The sequence below is a fragment of the Myotis nattereri genome (genome assembly GCF_964212035.1).
Source record: "Myotis nattereri genome assembly, chromosome: 12".
NCBI lineage: Eukaryota > Metazoa > Chordata > Mammalia > Chiroptera > Vespertilionidae > Myotis > Myotis nattereri.
The window spans coordinates 36,189,915-36,208,544 of NC_138087.1; the positions used below are offsets into that span (position 1 = coordinate 36,189,915).

At 38.5% G+C, this 18,630-nt stretch overlaps 1 protein-coding gene and 1 pseudogene across 4 annotated transcripts in view; both read left to right on the plus strand.

Moving 5' to 3' along the window:
- Positions 1 to 18,630, plus strand: part of LOC308527831 (histone-arginine methyltransferase CARM1-like) — a 223,506-nt gene that overhangs the window by 65,834 nt on the left and 139,042 nt on the right. The gene's annotated exons all lie outside the window — the stretch shown is intronic.
- LOC308527832 (high mobility group protein B2-like) lies at positions 4,046 to 4,653 on the plus strand (annotated as a pseudogene). Its single transcript has one exon. The product of its transcript is annotated as a high mobility group protein B2-like (transcript).

The window sequence follows — 18,630 nt, forward strand, 5'->3', positions numbered from 1 at the left end:
AGGGAATGTAACATGGAGCACCTGTGGTGGAAAACAGTTTGACAGTTCCTCAAAAGTTAAACATAGAGTTACTACGTGACCTAACAATTCCACTCCTGGGTATATACCCAAGAAAATTAAAAGCATATGTTAAAGCAAAAACAAGAATGTCCATAGCAGCATTATTCATGATAGCAAAAAAATGAAGACAACCCAACTGATGAATGGATGAACTGAGGGATTTATAAACAAATAATGGTATATCCACACATCGGGATATTATTCAGTTGTAAAAATAAATGAAGTGTTAATACATATCTAGGATGATGAACCTTGAACATACTATGCTAAGTGAAAAAAGCCAGGCACAAAGATCACATATTACATGATTCCATTTATTTGAAATGCCCAGAATCAGCAAATACATAGAGACAAAGTAAATTGGTGGTTAGCAGGGGCTGGAGGAAAGAGGAATGGAGAGTGACTGATAATGGGTACAGGCTTTCTTTTCAGGGTGGTAAAATGTTTTGGAATTACATAATGATGATGTTTGTACAACCTCATGCATTCAAAAACACTGCTGAATTGTACATTCAAAAATGGTGAATTTTATGGCATGTGAATTGCATCTCAAAAAAAAAAGCGCCAAGCTTATTATGATGGTGTGCTGAAGACCATAGTTTTGATCACTTGAATCCATTTCAACTCCCTTGCAGTAAGCTTGAATGCTTGCTGGACACTGAGAGTGTTCACCAAGCAGGTGGACCTGGGAGCGTTGAAAGCCCGAAGTGACACAGAGGCATTGCTTTGATTGTTCTACCATGAGCACATGGGGATTGTTAAATTTTGTATGTTCCTCAGTGGCAGAGGTAGCAGAGTTCCCAGGATCTGTGTCATAGTTTCATGGGTGTTGAGAGCCAGGACTGAAACAGCCATTTGCAGATACCAACTGAAGCTGAAGGCGTGGGGCCCTGGAGCCAGCAGCCGCAGCAGTAGCTTCTAGAGCCCCCAATTCCTGATCACGGCAGAGATGGCTGCTTCGAGGATCATTTGGGAGGGGTTGTTGTGGGGATCCCTCCTTAAAGATCAGCCTCGAAGCTTCTTACAAACCTCTTCCAATGATTTTCTAAGCCCCTGTTTCTCTGAATCACTCACTGTCTTCTTATTTAATTTGCTAGAATGATTTCTGTTCCTTCAATGAAAGCCTGATGGATGAACATGGTGCATGAGGCTCCTGCCAACCACCTGCCCTGCTTTTTCATGCCTCTGTGCCTTATAACTGCTGTTACTTATGCCTGGATTATTCCATTCACACTTCTCTGCCTAGTCATTTTCAAAGCCTCAGTCATCGCCTGGAAGTGCCATCGTCTGGAGGAAACCTCTCCTCCAGGAGGTCTCTTTTAACACCTCCTCCCTCAGTCTGCGCAGGTGCTCCCCCCCTGTACACACCGCCTCCGTACACCATGCTGCATTGCAACACTCGACTTATACCTTGAGACTGTGTGCACCTGCAGGGCAAGACCTCGTCACACTCTTCTCTCTTAACCCTTTTACTTACTTAGCAGAGGCTGGACCATTCATGCTTGCTTTTCAGAATTGAATTGTTTGCCTTTGAACATTCCTAGTAGTGTGTGTGTGTGTGTGTGTGTGTGTGTAACATCATATAAGGACTAAAGACCAGCTTGAGAAAAGTAGGTTAAAATACCAGAATTATACATAAGGGAAAAGATAATAAATTGGGGCTCTATTTGTAGGTCCATGATGGAGTACAATTATTTGTTAATTTAAGTTGCCTCTTCAGGTTGATTTAAGAGCTCATTAAAATGAGAAATATTTTTCACAGAACTGTGAATATGGTGAAATTAGGATATCCTTGAATCTACTTATGCACACAGTAGTTAGTGTTTAATACTTAAATTAGAAAATTTGTGTAATGTGTTCATTGAATGGTAAACACATTCCAAATTACCATTATTTTTTCTCTTTATTGTGAGCAAGTACTCTTAATCCACATATATATACATATATTGTATATCTTTATGAATGTAAAGGAGAAAGTGTTGCAAGGGTTCCAGATCCACAGTCTGAAGACGGGTCTTCATCCTTGTCACAAGGCTGGAAACAACTTTTGATTAAAAATATGGCAGAGGAGAGACAAAAGGAGAGGGTGACCTTGGGCTGTGAGTGGCTGGGCGAAGTCTCTCATCTGTACACAGGTTTCAAGGTCTGGGCTTATCAGAAAGAATTTAGACCAATAAAGACTGAGTCTTTTAAAAACAAGGCAGATGGTCAAGTTTGGAAAGCTCACTGCGCGACAATACAGCATGGTCTTTTTAAATAGTGAGTTGGGAAGATATGCATAAATACCATGCTAGTTATGAAATGACACTAATTTCTTTGGATGCTTATGTGAATTTTTAGGGAAATGTGGGAAGACAGGCACACTCCTCACACTCTGTGCTGCACTTACTGATTTCAGGGTCAGAGGCATTATAATAATACAGTTTCAGTGCAGTCTCATACGTTCATATGATTCATTTTCTGGGCCTTTCAAATTCAATAAAATACGAAGTGATTATTACCATTTCAAGGCATATGAGATATATGCTATGTTTCTCTTTTTGTGTAAAACTAACTTTTAATTTTTTTATTATTAAGAAAGCTATGCATACTAATTACTGGGAAATTAAAAAAAATAAAACTTGGAGGTAAGCAAGAAGATAACCTGTAATTCTACATGCCAGATAAAAATACTGTGAAACCTCCAGTGTCCGTGCTTCCAGACTTTTCTAAGTGTATAATTTTTCCTTATGGAATTATAGTTACACTAATAAAACATTTTATTCTTCTAGAATACAAGAGGAACAGCTATCCGTGCTAACATTATTTTTGGCAGTTCCATGGTGTCCCTTCATGTGGATTACCATGATCTACTTAATTAATCCCCTATTGCTTGACATTTAAAATTTTCCAATTTTTCAAAAGTACAAGCAGCACGGTGATGAATAGAAATGTAATTAAATCTTTTCACACAACCTTTATTATAGTCTAAGGATAAACTCACCAAACTGAAATTACTGGGTCAGAGGGCATGATTATTTTAAAAGCTTTTGATATATATTACCAAATTGCCCTTTGAAAATATTCTATCATTTACATTTTCTTCATATGACAGTGTTATTTCTCTCTATTTTAACCTACAGCCACTAAAAATATCTTCACAAATCTGGTTAGACAAAAATGTGCTTATTTCTTTGTGAATCTTTAAACATTATCCATTGTTATTACTACAGCATATTTCCAGTTTGTAACTTGTCTTAAGTTTGTGAGCTTTTATATTCAGCCCAAGTTTATGTAGCAATTTACCTATATTTTATTCGATTACTTTGTGCTTTCATTTTTTTAAACAAGAAGAAATCTTGAGCCCTAACTGTTTTGGTTCAGTGGATAGAACATCGGCCTGTGCAGTGAAGGGTCCCGGGTTTGATTCCAGTCTGGGGCACATGCCCAGGTTGTGGGTGGGATCCCCAGTGGGGGGCGGGCAGGAGGCAGCCAATCAATGACTCTCTCACATCATTGATGTTTCATTCTCTCCCTCTCCCTTCCTCTCTGAAATCAATAAAAAATATATATTTTTTTTAAAAGTAATTTAGTTGTTTGAAAATTTGCATTGTGTTCTGTAAAAACATGCTGATCTGAGCTTTTAAGAACCCTTCCAGGACTGCAGTAAAAATGCAAATGCTGTACCAGATAGACTCATTTGTAAAGTGAAGGGTGGGGCAGTATTATTATTTGACTGCCAGTGAGGGCCTTCTTGGTCATCACTCTTTCTTTAAAACTAAAATGTCGGGAAAAATTCCAAGGCAAGATCTGGTGCATTAAACAGCATTAGAAAAATATTTCCTAGATGCTCTCTAATGGTAAAAGAATTTTAAAAATATTTTACATTTAAAAATTCTAGAAACCAGTTCATGCCTGAGCCCAGCCAGGGAGCGTCTCTGTCAGACCCGGCTGCTCAGCGGGACTCTGAGGAAAACCTACCACCAGGTGGACGTCATCTGTCACCATGGGCAAAGGAGACCCCAACAAGCTGCGGGGCAAGATGTCCTCATATGCCTTCTTCGTCCAGACCTGCCGGGAGGAGCACAAGAAGAAACACCCGGACTCTTCTGTCAATTTTTCCGAATTCTCCAAGAAATGTTCGGAGAGATGGAAGACCATGTCTGCAAAGGAAAAGTCAAAGTCCGAAGATATGGTGAAGAGTGACAAAGCTCGCTATGACCGGGAGATGAAAAATTATGTTCCCCCAAAAGGTGACAAGAAAGGGAAGAAAAAAGATCCCAATGCTCCTAAAAGGCCTCCATCTGCCTTCTTCCTGTTTTGCTCTGAACATCACCCAAAGATCAAAAGTGAACACCCTGGTTTATCCATTGGGGATACTGCAAAAATTGGATGAAATGTGGTCTGAACAATCAGCCAAAGATAAGCAACCATATGAACAAAAAGCAGCTAAGCTAAAGGAGAAATATGAAAAGGATATTGCTGCATACCTTGCCAAGGGCAAACGTGAAGGGCCCTGGCAGGCCAACTGACTCAAAGAAGAAAAATGAACCAGAAGATGAGGAGGAGGAGGAAGAGGATGATGATGAAGAAGAGGATGAAGATGAAGAATAAAGGCTGTCCTGTAATGATGTGTGCAGAGTATGTGTGTGTGCTCTCAGGCAATTGTTTTGCTAAGAATGTGAATTCAAGTGCAGCTCAATATTAGCTTCAGTGTAAAAACTGTACAGATTTCTGTATAGCTGATAAGATTCTTTGTAGAGAAAATACTTTTATATAAAAAAAGCAGGTTGTAGCTTTTTGAGGGGCTACTACATACAGTTAGATTTTAAGGCTTCTGATGTTAAATGTTTCTAAATATTTAATGGTTTCTTTAATTTCTTGTGTATGGTAGCACAGCAAACTCATAGGAATTAGTATCAATAGTAAATTTTTGGTTTTCTAGACTGTTGCATTTTGTTTTTTTAAAAAAATTTTTGTAATAAAATTATGTATATTATTTCAAAAAACTCTAGGCGGCTTATCTATTTAGTAACAAATTTGAAAAATAGAATACTGATTTCTTGTACTTCTTAAAAAAATTGATACCATTAAGGAAAACTGGAAATGCTTCCTAAAGTCATTGATTATTATAAAAGCTGGTGTATCACAGAGCTGAATTCACTCAATAACTGATTAGATTTTTTTCTCATTTTACCTTTGCAATATTATGATTTATAAGAAATATGTATTTGGTCACTCAGAAGACCAAATGAGAAATATATATTTCTCATTCCACAGTTCCTGGTTCACAGCTCCGCAAACCCTTAGAATTTCCTAAATATTGAGAGAGGTAAAGTGCCTTTTGTTATGTTAATGAGGTGACTTTGGAATTCACTTAAGGATGGAGGTTGGTTGCTTCCCTTTGGGGCAGAGACTGGAGGTTGAATTAATCACCAAAGGCCATGGACAATGAATCATGCCTGTGTAATGAAGCCTCCATAAAAACCCAAAAGGACTGGGTTTGTCACCTTTGGTTTGGTGAACACACGAAGGTGTTGGGAGACTGGCATGCCTGTAGGGGACATGGAAGCGTCTTCACGTTTCCCATACCCTGCCCTTGTATCTCTTCCATCTGGCTGTTCCTGAGTTTTATCCCTTGTACAATAAGCTGGTAACCGCAGAAGGAAGCAATATGCTCCTCTAAGTTCTGTGAGGGGCTCTAGCAAATCAAACCCAAGAAGAGGGTTGTGGGAACTTCTGCGCTGTAGCCAGAAGAACAATTTGGACTTGCTGTTGGCATCTGAAGTGGGGGTGAGGAGTCCTGTGGGACTGGACCCTCAACCTGTGGAATCTAATGCTATCTCTGCATTAATAGTGTCAAAATTGAGTTGAATTCTCAGACAACCTGTGATATCTGGGGAATTTCTTGTTGGTGTGGGTATCCCCTGTTAGGGTGGTCGAAAGAGGAATGCATGAGGCCAAAGGGGGTAAAGAATTACAAATTTATTAAGTCATCTGGATACCAGATGGGCTGAGCCCCCAAATGGCGCCAGCACCCAAAGATGGGGGGGGAGTCAGGGATTTTTAAAGGGCTTTACTAGTAGGTGGGCTTTTTCTGGGCGGAGAATTCTCTGTGCAGGTCTGGATTCAGGGAAACTCCGGAGGGGAAGAGATAATGGTCTTAGCAGGTGGAATGTGGTCTAAGCAAGTGGAGTGTCCATTGTGAAATGGCCTAAAGGTCAGTTCCCAGGGCGGGGGTATTGATTCAATGCTTTGATCCGACCTAACATCCCCCACACATTGGGTTTGGTACCAAGAACCTAGTTTAACCTTTATGTACACAAAAGAGCAAATATGTTAAATCATCTATTTATTAAGGATTATTGTAGCAGTCATTGAAGTAAGCTTACTTGAGCGGTGTTAGAAATTACTTTTGAATGGGACAGAGATTTAGTCAAAAGTCTAATGGTCCCTATAGTATTTTGAGGTCTACTGGTCAGTTTTAGGGTTTTTTCAAATAGCAAAGGTGCTGAAAATATAGGCACATGTGCTATAAAGGGATAACCGAACAGAAAGAAATATGGAAAGAAAATATGTGGTATGACACGAAAAATAGGGTGGGCAACCCCTGCTTTTGGATGGTTAGAGCAGTCCTCAAACTTTTTTGTTTATAAGTCATCCTGGGATCTTGATTAGATATATACATATTCTGATTCAGAATCAGAATAGGCCCGAGTCTACATTTCTAACAAGCCTCAGGTGCCAAGGATCCTTGGCGCACATTTCGAGTAGCAATAAATTAGAGGAATTTGACTTCATTTCAGCTCCACAATTCTAGGCTTCACGAACAGCAAGAGATTCCTCCTTGTAAAGAGACATCAGGGTCTCAATGTTTTCTAGTATATTTCTGTTTCAGTATGAGAATCACCCACACTCACATCCAGAATCTAGACCAGGGGTGGGCAAACTTTTTGACTCGAGGGCCACAATGGGTTCTTAAACTGGACCAGAGGGCCGGAACAAAAGCGTGGATGGAGTGTCTGTGTGAACTAATATAAATTCAAAGTAAACATCATTACATAAAAGGGTACGGTCTTTTTTTTTTTAGTTTTATTCATTTCAAACGGGCCAGATCCGGCCTGCGGGCTGTAGTTTGCCCACGGCTGGTCTAGACCCTCGAGTAAATTACTCACCCCTGAAGGTAATGAGGAGAGTGATGGCATGTTCTCAGGTTTCTGAACGCAGAGAGAGTAGAACTACAGCGTAGCCAGCAGGACTTCAGTGGTGCCGGACAATGAAAACGTTAGCACAGAGCATGCAGGACAGACTTGTGCGGTCTCTTACACCGGGTAGCCAGGACCAGCCACGGTGGAGTGACTCTGCAGTAAGCTGTCCAGACCACACAAGAGCTGCTCCTGATTTGCCTGACCATCCTTGGGTCTGTTCTCTAATCTATGGCAATCGTATTAGCGGGCACAAGAGGCTGTGGAAGTGAGAATGTGGATGTGTATCAACTGGCAAATAATTTCAGGCTTTTGAATAAGTGTTTTAAGGCCAATGTAACCAGCTCCGAAGAACATTCCAACTTTGCCGATTTCTACTTGCAAGGAGGTTAATGGAAGATGTTAAAGATCTAGCCCCAGATCTGCTATTAACTAACTGTATGGTCTTGAACGAATCATTTTACAGCCTGGGCTTCAGGCCCTCACTTATTAGATGAGTGAGGTGGGTAAGGTGACCTATAGTATCTTTCAAGTGAAAAGAGCTTGATATAAAACCTAAACTTGGGCTCTGAGCCTTTTCTTTTCATAAGGAATTAATCCATTACACATGCTAGGCCCAGAGGGTCAGCTTTCTAAATTAAAAAAAAAAAATACTTTCTTAATTTCTGATTTTGAAGATGGTTTATAATAGGAACAGCATCTTTCTTTTGGCAATTGCCAGTGTCATTTCCATTCCTGTGTAGTTGATGGATTTTTTTGCTCTCTGGCTGCCTCAGTGATTTTCTCTTAGATTTGGTATACTGAAATGTCACCACAATATACCTAAATATGGAATTTCTTTTTCTTTATCCTGATGGTAACTCATGCGTCTAGTATATGGTGATTCATATTTTCCATAAGTTTTATCATATTCTCATCCCATATTTTCAAGTATTCTTCCCCTATTCTCTTCATTATCATAGAACTTTTATTAGATGTGTATTAGTTCTTCTTGTTATGTTCTGAGTTTCTTAACCAATGTTCTGTTTTCTGTCTCTGTGTCTTTCCCTGTGATTCTCTATAACAGTGGTTCTCAACCTTCTGGCCCTTTAAATACAGTTCCTCATGTTGTGGTGACCCCCAACCATAAAATTATTTTCATTGCTACTTCATAACTGTAATGTTGCCACTGTTGTGAATCGTAATGTAAATATCTGATATGCAGGATGGTCTTAGGCGACCCCTGTGAAAGGGCCGTTCGACCTCCAAAGGGGTCGCGACCCACAGGTTGAGAACCGCTGCTCTGTAAGATTTCCTGAGATGTGTTCATTGAATCTTTATTCAGCTGTTTTAAAACTCACCTATTATTTTAGTGTGTTTTTTAATTTTTAAAATTTCTGTTTGGTTCTATTTTAAACCTACCCATGCTTTCTTCATCTTTCCTTCCTTATTGTGTCTACTTTTTCATGTACCTCTTTCATCATTGAAAAGACACATTGTGCTAGCAACACTTGATCTGAACACTTGCATGTACACTTAAGCCTTCTCTGATATTTGAGAAATACTTTTCTATAATCTGACTTATTTTGAAAATTGCTGTTTGCTCTTTATGACATTTTTTATTTGAGTACAATATGATAGGGAGGGATCTGTATGAGTTAGGATTCAATGCAGCTGTACACAATGGTGAACTCCCAGATAACAGTGTCTTTAAAAAATAGAAGTACGCTGTGCCTCAAATAAAAGAAGTCCAGTAGTCACCAGTCCAGAGTTGGCTCCAGGAAATTTTAAAGAACCTAGCTTCCTCTCAACTCACTGCTCTGTCACCTAACTCTCCTCATATCAGTCGTTACAAAATGGCTAATGAGCTCCAGGCGTCACACCCGCTCTCCAGGCAGCAGAATAAAGGGAGGAAAGGGGTAAATTTCCTCATTTAAGGAAGTTTTCCCTCTGTCAAGAAACTAAAATTGTCCACTGTTTTTTTTTGGTATCGGTTGTTTAAAAAAGCAATCCTTTACACATTGAACTTGCAGTGCCACCTTGATCAAAAACTAAATTCTTAGATAACTTAATTTCTGAGCCCCCCCCCCTTCCCCGTTACATCTATCCATTTGCTTACTGATGCAGCAGAACTACATAGCTTTCATTTTCAACTTTTAATTACTGATATACTGTAGCTGGTTATTTATCCCACCACTGCCCACCCTCACCATAAAGAGAAAACTCGTGGCTATTTTCTTTTTTTTAATTTCTTGATATATAAGATTTTTATTGTATAATAAGTATAAAATTTGTACTATATTCTTGATTAATTATGCAGTTACATATATAATAGTATAAGAGCACATTAGGAAATAGTATAACAGATAAGAGTATAATATGCCTTGATTTGCCTTAGATATTGCAAATTTTGATTGGTTAAGTTCATTGTTATTTATATTCTCCAAAATTAGTGTTAAAAGGAGCACAAAAGTGGGTCTTGATGGGAAAGTGACAATATGACACCAATACAGTCCAAATACTTATGAAGGTGAATGATGATATATTACTTCTGGAATTCATATGGTCCAATTTATTTCTTTTTTAAATTCTTTATTGTTCAAAGTATTACATATGTCTTCTTTGCCCCCCATTGACCTCTCCCTGCCCACTCCCCCCCCCCCCCCCCCCCGCCAAGCACAGGCCCTCACCACCTACTGTCTGTGTCCATTCGTTATTCTTATATGCATGCATATAAGTCCTTTAGTTGATCTCTTACTCCCCACCCCCCCAATTTCCCCTGCTTTCCCTCTGAAGTTTGACAGTCTGTTTGATGCTTCTGTGTCTCTGGATTTATTTTTGTTCATCAGTTTATGTTGTTCATTATATTCCACAAATGAGTGAGATCATGTGATACTTATCTGTCTCAGACTGGCATATTTCACTTAGCATAATGCTCTCCAGGTCCATCCATGCTGTTGCAAATGGTAAGAATTCCTTCTTTTTTACGGCAGCGTAGTATTCCATGGTGTAGATATACCACAGCTTTTTATCCACTCATCTGCTGATGGGCACTTAGGCTGTTTCCGTAGCTTAGCTATGGTGAATTGTGCTGCTATGAACATAGGGGTTCATATATCCTTTCTGACTGGCATTTCTGGTTTCTTGGGATATATTCCTAGAAGTGGGATCACTGGGTCAAATGGGAGTTCCACTTTTAATTTTTTGAGGAAACTCCATACTGTTCTGCTCAGTGGCTGCACCAGTCTGCATTTCCACCAGCAGTGCACAAGGGTTCCTTTTTCTCCACATCCTCACCAGCACTTGTTGTTTGTTGATTTGTTGATGATAGCCATCTGACAGATGTGAGATGGAACCTCATTGTCATTTTGATTTGCATCTCTTGGATGATTAGTGACTTTGAGCATGTTTTCATATGTCTCTTGGCTTTCTGAATGTCCACTTTCGAAAAGTGTCTATTTAGGTCCGTTGCCCATTTTTTGATTGGATTGTTTATCTTCCTTTTGTTAAGTTGTATGAGTTCCCTATACATTTTGGAGATTAAACCCTTACCGGATGTAACATTGGCAAATATGTTCTCCCTTGCAGTCTTGTTGTTTTGTTGATGGTTTCTTTTGCTATGCAGAAGCTTTTTATTTTGATGTAGTCCCATTTGTTTATTTTCTCCTTAGTTCCCATGGTCCTAGGAGATGTAGTAGTAAAGATATTGCTACAAGATATGTCTGATATTTTTCTACCTATGGATTCTTCTAAGATTTTTATGGTTTCCTGTCTTAGTTTAAGTCTTTTATCCATTTTGAGTTTATTTTTGTTTATGGTGTAAGTTAGTGGCCTAGTTTTATTTTTATTTTTTGCATGTATATGTCCAATTTTTCCAGCACCATTTATTGAAGAGACTGTCTTGACTCCATGGTATGCTCTTGCCTCCTTTGTGAAATATTATTCGAGTGTAATGGCTTGGGCCAATTTCTGGTTTCTCTGTTCTATTTCATTGGTCTATATGTTCTTGTGCACTGTGGTTATTTTCATTCATTTACTTACTTGAAAAGAATTTAGAATCATGGGTTAACTTACACACACACACACACACACACACACACACACAAACACACACACGACAGACAATCTTGGAATCATAGGCAACTTCTAGACTTTGCATTGATCTGTGTTTTACACGCCCTCGCTTTTGCAGTTCTGTTAATATGGTCTAGGCTTTCACAATTCTTGCTAAAGTCATTTCTAATTCTTTTTATGAGTTTGTTGCTATTTAATATAGAATTATACGTTTAACAGTATTGTTTGGAAGAGCTGATATATAAAACAACTACTTAGTAATTTCATTTTGTAACCAGTGTTCTTTCTCAGCTCTCTACTTGGTGTAAGTTTTAAATTGATGCTCTTGATTCTTTCAGGCCCACAATCAAACCACCTCCTTTCTCATATTTAAACCTCTTATTTATTTTCATGCTTCACTACCTTAGTTAGAACTCTGAGAACAATGTCAATTAATAGAGATTAGGGCAAACTCTTTAGTTGGTGTTATTTTCAACTTTAAATTAATTTCAAACTTAAGCCCCATATTGACTTTTTGGTCATTACAAATATTCCTTATTGTATTAAAGACTTACCCCAGATTGCTAAAAGGTTTATTTTAGTGAAAGCTTTTTGTTTTTTTTCTCTTGCACTTTATTTTCTGTATTGATAAAAGGAAGTACATATTTTCCTTCAACATGTTAAAATGATATTAATATTAATGACTAGAGGAGTTGTTAATCATAGGGGACCTAGAGCCAGAATGCCTGCGTTCAAATCCTGTCTCTACCATATAAGAGCTTTGTAAAGGTGATATTTTTCTGCTTATTATCTCATTTACTCCCTTGTAAAGTGAGGATTAGGGTAATAAGCCAGGGTTGTTGTGAAGATTAGATGTTAATGTATATAAAATTCTTAGAACAGTGTCAGATACATGGTAAATATGAGCATCACCATCATTTTTTTTGTTGAGTTTGGACTAACCTTATCTATAATAATAAAAGCATAATATACTAATTAGACTGGAAGTCCTTCCGGACGACCTTCCAGATAACGCTGGGGCTGCGAGGGAAGCCCAGGTCCCGGGTGCCTGCCAGCAGCCTGAGGGAAGGAAGCCCGGGTCCCTGGTGCCTGAGGGAAGCCGGTGCTGGCAGCTGGGGGAAGGAAGGCCTACTCTTGCACGAATTTCATGCATCGGGCCTCTAGTATTGTCATATTATGCTATTATTTTATTTATTATGTTATGAGTAAAAAGCATAGTTATGGAAAGTTTAAATAATATTGCTAAAGAGATAAAGTTAATAAGTGTTCTAACCAAGATTTAAACCAAGGTCATCTCCATCCTCCCTCCATACTCAAAATGGAATTTAATATTTATTTTGGGAGTATCATTGTCAAGTATATTATTGCCTTATATTGGCTTTGTAAATGATTTAGGCAGTATCCCATCTTTTCTGGACCAGTTTAAGTAGCATGGAAACTACCTGCTCCTCAAATGTTTGATAAAATATTGCTTGTAGACCATCTGGGATCTTTAATTTCTTTGAAGGAAATTCTAAAGTGCTTCAAAAATGTTCTCAGAGCTCAAAGAGTCTTGGGGAACCAACATTTAGTGACTGTGTTTTGTGCTTAAGGGATTGTTCTGGGGATTGTTGGGTAAAAAGACATGAATAAGGCATCCGAAGGAGTTTACTGGTTGAGAGTTAGATAGGACTGGTTCTAAAAGAGCAGATAAACACCGTATGCAAGAAATTAAGATAATGAAAGGAAGCTATGCTTAATCAATTATTATGGGCTAGAGAGTGATCCCATACCCCTTATGGATCAGGTGGGGTATGAAGCAGGCTTTTAAGAGTAGCTAAGATTGCCCTAGCTGGTTTGACTCAGTGGATAGAGTATCAGCCTGCAGACTGAAAGGTCCCAGGTTCTATTCCGGTCAAGGGCACATGCCAGGGGTTGCAGGCTCAATCCCCAGTATGGGGCATGCAGAAGGCAGAAAATCAATGATTCTCTCTCATCATGGATGTTTCTATCTCTCTCTCTCCCTCTCCTTTCCTCTCTGAAATCAATAAAAGTATATTTAAAAAAATAAGAGTAGCTAGTAAGAGAAGGGGATATGGACCCCTGCTCGCCTTGAAAGCAGGATTTCAGAGCTCATATTTTGAGAAAACTTGACATGCCTTTGCGCTTTTCCCCTTCCTTTTTCTAGTCATAGGGAGCAACATAATGCAGAGCAATGGGAGTAGACTTTGCAGCAGTCCAGATGGAAGGGAGCTTACGCACATCCCCCAGTAACTCTGAGCCTCAAGTTTCCCGTTTATAGGATGAACATAAGGAACCCCACCTCATGCTGCAGCAGTGAGGAACAAATGAGGTGCAAGGTGGGAAAATGCTCAACAAAGGTAGCTAGTTGCCCCACTTCTCTTTGTTACAGGCAACTGTTGATCAGTCAAAATGGCAACAGGAATTGCAGCAACTCGAAAGTGGCGCGGGGAGAGAAGGGGGTCCTAATACGTGGTGGCAGGAGAAGGTCTGACTTTGGGAGGTGGGCACACAGTGCAATATACAGATTTTGTAACACAGAAACCCACACCTGAAACCTACCTGTTCATGTTGACCAATATCATCCCAATAAATTTAATTTAAAAAAAAAAAACATTTAAAATTCCTCTTCCAGTCGCCCTATTCAGTTTGATGTATTAGCACCCATTCCTCCACCTACAAACCACGTGGGACTGCTTACACCTCATTTCCAGATCTGCCATATTCATTCATGACATGTTCATTCACTAGCCTTTTAAAGAGGCTGTTCCCTTTGTTTGGAATGACCTTTTCCTCTTCTTTCCTTTCTGTTGAAAGCTCTTACTTTTCTTCCAAGCCTCGAGTCCAGTGTACTGACTCCTATGATGGATCTCCCAGACAGAATGAGTTGCTTGTTTCCCGGGGGTACCACAGCATTTGAACAGATCCCTTCCCCTTGCACTGCAAGCTCTCTCAAGGCTGTGTCTACAGTTTGTTTGTTTTTGCATGTCCCCCTATTGCCAATCAACAGTGACTGGCTTACAGCAGATGCTCATAAGTGTTAGCTGCGTATGCATGTATGAATGAATTCCCACACCAAGTCTTGCAGACATCTGGTTCCACCAGATCAGCTGCAGGGCAGAAACAAAAATGAATCTCTAGAACAGCTCTTGACAGCCAAGTCATTATTTTATTCTCTTTCATTGGAAGCTCCCACTTTTTTGTTGTTATAGCTGGGGAAACCACATCGGAGCAATTATCCCCGACTGAGTGAATTCAAGTGGATAGTTTATAATCTCTAGAAACCACAAGGAGAAAGCTGATGATCTGAGGCAACGCTACCCAGAAAGACTGTAGATGCCATAATATTTAGCTTCCCCGAAGAGACATTCACAGTGAAATTAAATTTAAATCTCAGAGAAGCCGCTCATTCAAGGAAAGTAGGGAAAACTTTACATTCTTATGAAGAAATGAGGAAGTGAACTTTTTCTTGACCTCATATCATAATTGGAAAAACATTTTATAAACCGGAAGATCTAAACCACTTGTCGGAGTGGAAAAAAATACAGTCAGCTAAAAATACCATGTGTTTGATTGTCCCTTTCACATCTGTACTGCTCTGAGATTTCATGCTCTTTGTTTTATATAATCTAGGAAGCCACCAAGATTTTATGATCGTATTGATTCAGTTGGTTAAGTCAATAAACATTATCAATCATAAACTACGTGCTGAACGCTGTGCTGGGAACAGTAGACATGAATTTCATAGGAAAGTGTTGAGATTTTTAAAGGAACAAGAGCTACTAATCCAGCGGTTCTCAACCTGTGGGTTGCGACCCCTTTGGCGGTCGAACGACCCTTTCACAGGGTTGCCTAAGACCATCCTGCATATCAGATATTTACATTACAATTCATAACAGTAGCAACATTACAGTTATGAAGTAGCAACGAAAATAATCTTATGGTTGGGTCACAACATGAGGAACTGTATTTAAAGGGCCAGAAGGTTGAGAACCACTGTTTTTCTGGGATTCCAAGTAACCATGGGTTCTCTGGCTGCTTGTCACCGTCCTGCCTAGAGAAATTCCTAGGGGAGCCGAAGGATTACTCAGACAAGCGTTGCAAATAAATTTCAGGGAACAGTGGGTTCTTAGAGAAGCTGTTAAGGGAGTGACATACTCTTTCATTAAAGGCAGGATGAAATGTTACTTCCTTCTGATCTGAGAATATTGGTCACAGAGGTGTTTAAAATTTCATTATGGGGTTGGTTTCAGTGTTTATTTGTTCTTTCTACTGTGATCATGTGTGGGGAGAAGGGTGTGGAAGGAAAGAGGGAATTGTTTACAAAAATGAAGCTGACTCAGAGGCTAGAAAGATGAGCTCAGTTTGTCCTTTTACTTTGTTTTTAACAGCGGGTATGGCGAATGGGCTTTCTGTGTCTGAGCTGGGATGATGCTGATGGTGGTTCCAGTCAAATTGACTATTCACAGTCCCTGCTGTGCACCAGGTCCTCCAGGGGAAGCAAAGATAAGGAGGACACTCTGCCCTTGGACAGTCTGGCCCAATGGATAATAAGAATGGGGCACAAATGAGAAAATAAGCTACGTACTGTAAGGAAGGTACAGAGTGCTGTTGGGTTAGTGAGGTGAGGGAGGAAACCTAGGCCAGTTGTGGGGCAATCAGGAAAGGTGCCATTTGAAGTGGACATTAATAAATTAGGTAATATTTTTGGTGGCAGAAGGGGCGCTTCGGAAGTCCCGATGTTTTATTTCACATTTCTTCAGACACCATAATTATAAGCCCCTTCGGAGAGTAGCTTGTAGTTTGGCTTTATAGTTTCAAGTAGGAGAGTCTGTCCTTTCATATTCAGTGGGGATTATTGGAAGGTTTGTGCAGAGCATTGCAATGACTGCACATGCTCTCCGTTAATGTAACCTGACAGCTTGGAAGAGTGTGAACTCATTTTCAATTGCAGGAGCAGGTAACAGAGGAGAGATGGTCGCAGTTGTCCAGTTAAGATGTAATGAAACCATAGGATGAACAAGGTCAGGGGACTCAGGTGAAGAGTTCCTAAACTTGACAACAAAAGATGGTTCATAAAAAAAAAAAAAAGATTGATAGATTGGATGTCATCAAAATTTAAACTTTTGTCCTGTGAAATTTTGTTAAGAGAAAGAAAAGACAAAGCTACAGAATGGGAGAAAATATTTGTAGACCACGTATCTGACAAAGGACCAGCATCTAGAATATATGAAGAACTTTCAAAGCTCAATAGTAAAAAACAAAAACAATCCAATTTGAAAATGTGTAAAAGACATAAATAGGCATTCACTGAAGAGGATATACAGGTGGTAAATAAGCACATGAAAAGATGTTCTGCATCATTAGCCATCAGGAAAGTGCAAGTTAAACCCACAATGAGGCATTACTACACAGCTATAAGAATATCTAAAGGAAAAAATGATGACAATCCAAATATTGTCAAGGATGTAGAAAAAATGACTCATTTGTCTATTGCTGATGGGAATATTAAGTGAAATAGAATTTGGTAGTTTCTCATAAAACTATAGTGTAATTTATCATCCTTCTAAAAGTTCAGGAAAATGATATTCACATAAAGATGATTAACAGGAAAGTACTGAGGTCAAATCCCAACAGTTACTATAAGAAAAAAGGGGAAAAGGGGCAAAATAAGAGTCCTACCAACAATACAAGCATGCTAGAAAGACATGCTACAAAAATATTTCTGTAAGATTTATTTGCAAAATAAATTAAGAGACATTAAGAAAATTATACAGGACATGAAAGAATAACATCAATCAGAATTAGGAGAACTCAATGAAATGACAGAATTTAAGAAATAATTAGAAATAAAATGTATATTAAAAATGAAATAATTTTTAGAAGCGAAAGCTAAATTAGAAGGAATAAAAAAATACATCAAATAAAGAAGAAAAAATAGGAAAGTTTTAAAATGTAAAAGGAAATGTAAAAAGAGATAAAATGGATTCAAAAGAAAGTTGCAAATGTTGAAGGTAAACAAAAAAAAAATTCCAACACACACATAACAGTCTCTGAAGCAGACATCAGAAAAGAAAAAAAAACACAAAAAACCAAGAAACAACCAAAACAAATACTAAATTAATAATTAAGAAAATTTTATTGAAATAAATTGAAAACACATATTGAAAAAATGTACTTTATACCTGAAAATACTGGCCTAGAATGACCAGCATAACACACATTCTGGTAAAAATTACTGGCCTTTAAAGAAAGGGAAACATCTTTTGGATATCTAGACAATGTGAGTATATTATTGTAAGAGAGAAATTAGATTATCACTAGACCTTTTGATGCTGTGTGTGAGAATAGAATAGCGTAACATATTCCATGGGAATACCATAAGATCTGAAAGAAAAAACGTGTTAGGCAGGGATTTTATATCCAGAAAACCTGACCTTCAAAAATAAGAAGACGAAGACAACTATTCATGTGCAAGAATTTGGGGAATATTTTTCCAATGACTCGTCCTAAGGAATCTGGTAAAGGATTTGTTCAGTGAGCCCTTCCTAAGATTCTGCTAGAGAACGACTTCGGACAGTCGAAATGACTCGAGAGACAGTACGTGGAACTGTTGGTGGGCACTAAATTGTTATTAAATGAGGGCCCAAAGGGGATAGTGTTACTATGTAATGGCTGTATGATTTGGTTGTGTAGACTTGGTAAAATTAAAAATCAAAACGTAGAGGAAGGGGGATAACATTTGTAAACAAAACAAAACAAAAACCCCCATCAAACTCAAAACCAAAACCAAATGACCAGACAACTGTTATTCTGAAACTAATGTCCTAAAAGCCTTTTTTCCCCCATCTCTGACTCTCTCACATATGGTAGCTACCCCAATTCTCAATTCTAAAACCTTTTCCAAATCCCTTTTTCTGCTTACCTTCCTGTTCTTTTCATTTCTCTTCTGCTATTAACATTGGGCCCATTTCAATCTGAAAGAATTAATCCATTTTCAGTTTTTTTCACTATCATTACTCTAGCTAGCAGAATCCTAGAAACTAATCTTTCAAATACAGAATTCTCCTTACCAGGTAGAGGAGAGGAAGAAGCTGTGAATATATATTACTATTTTGTCATCTCTCATAGGAGATTGTTATTAATGTGATCAGTATTGGTGCCTAATTTTAATATTAGTTATCTTTTTTTAAACCATAATCATGTTCTTTTTAACACTCATTTTCTGAGGTTAAATTTACTAAAAATAATAACTGCTCAGTTATCCATATGATTTACTCTCATGTATATGTATGTGCTGCCTGTACCATCATTTTTTAGTTACCTGTTTCTA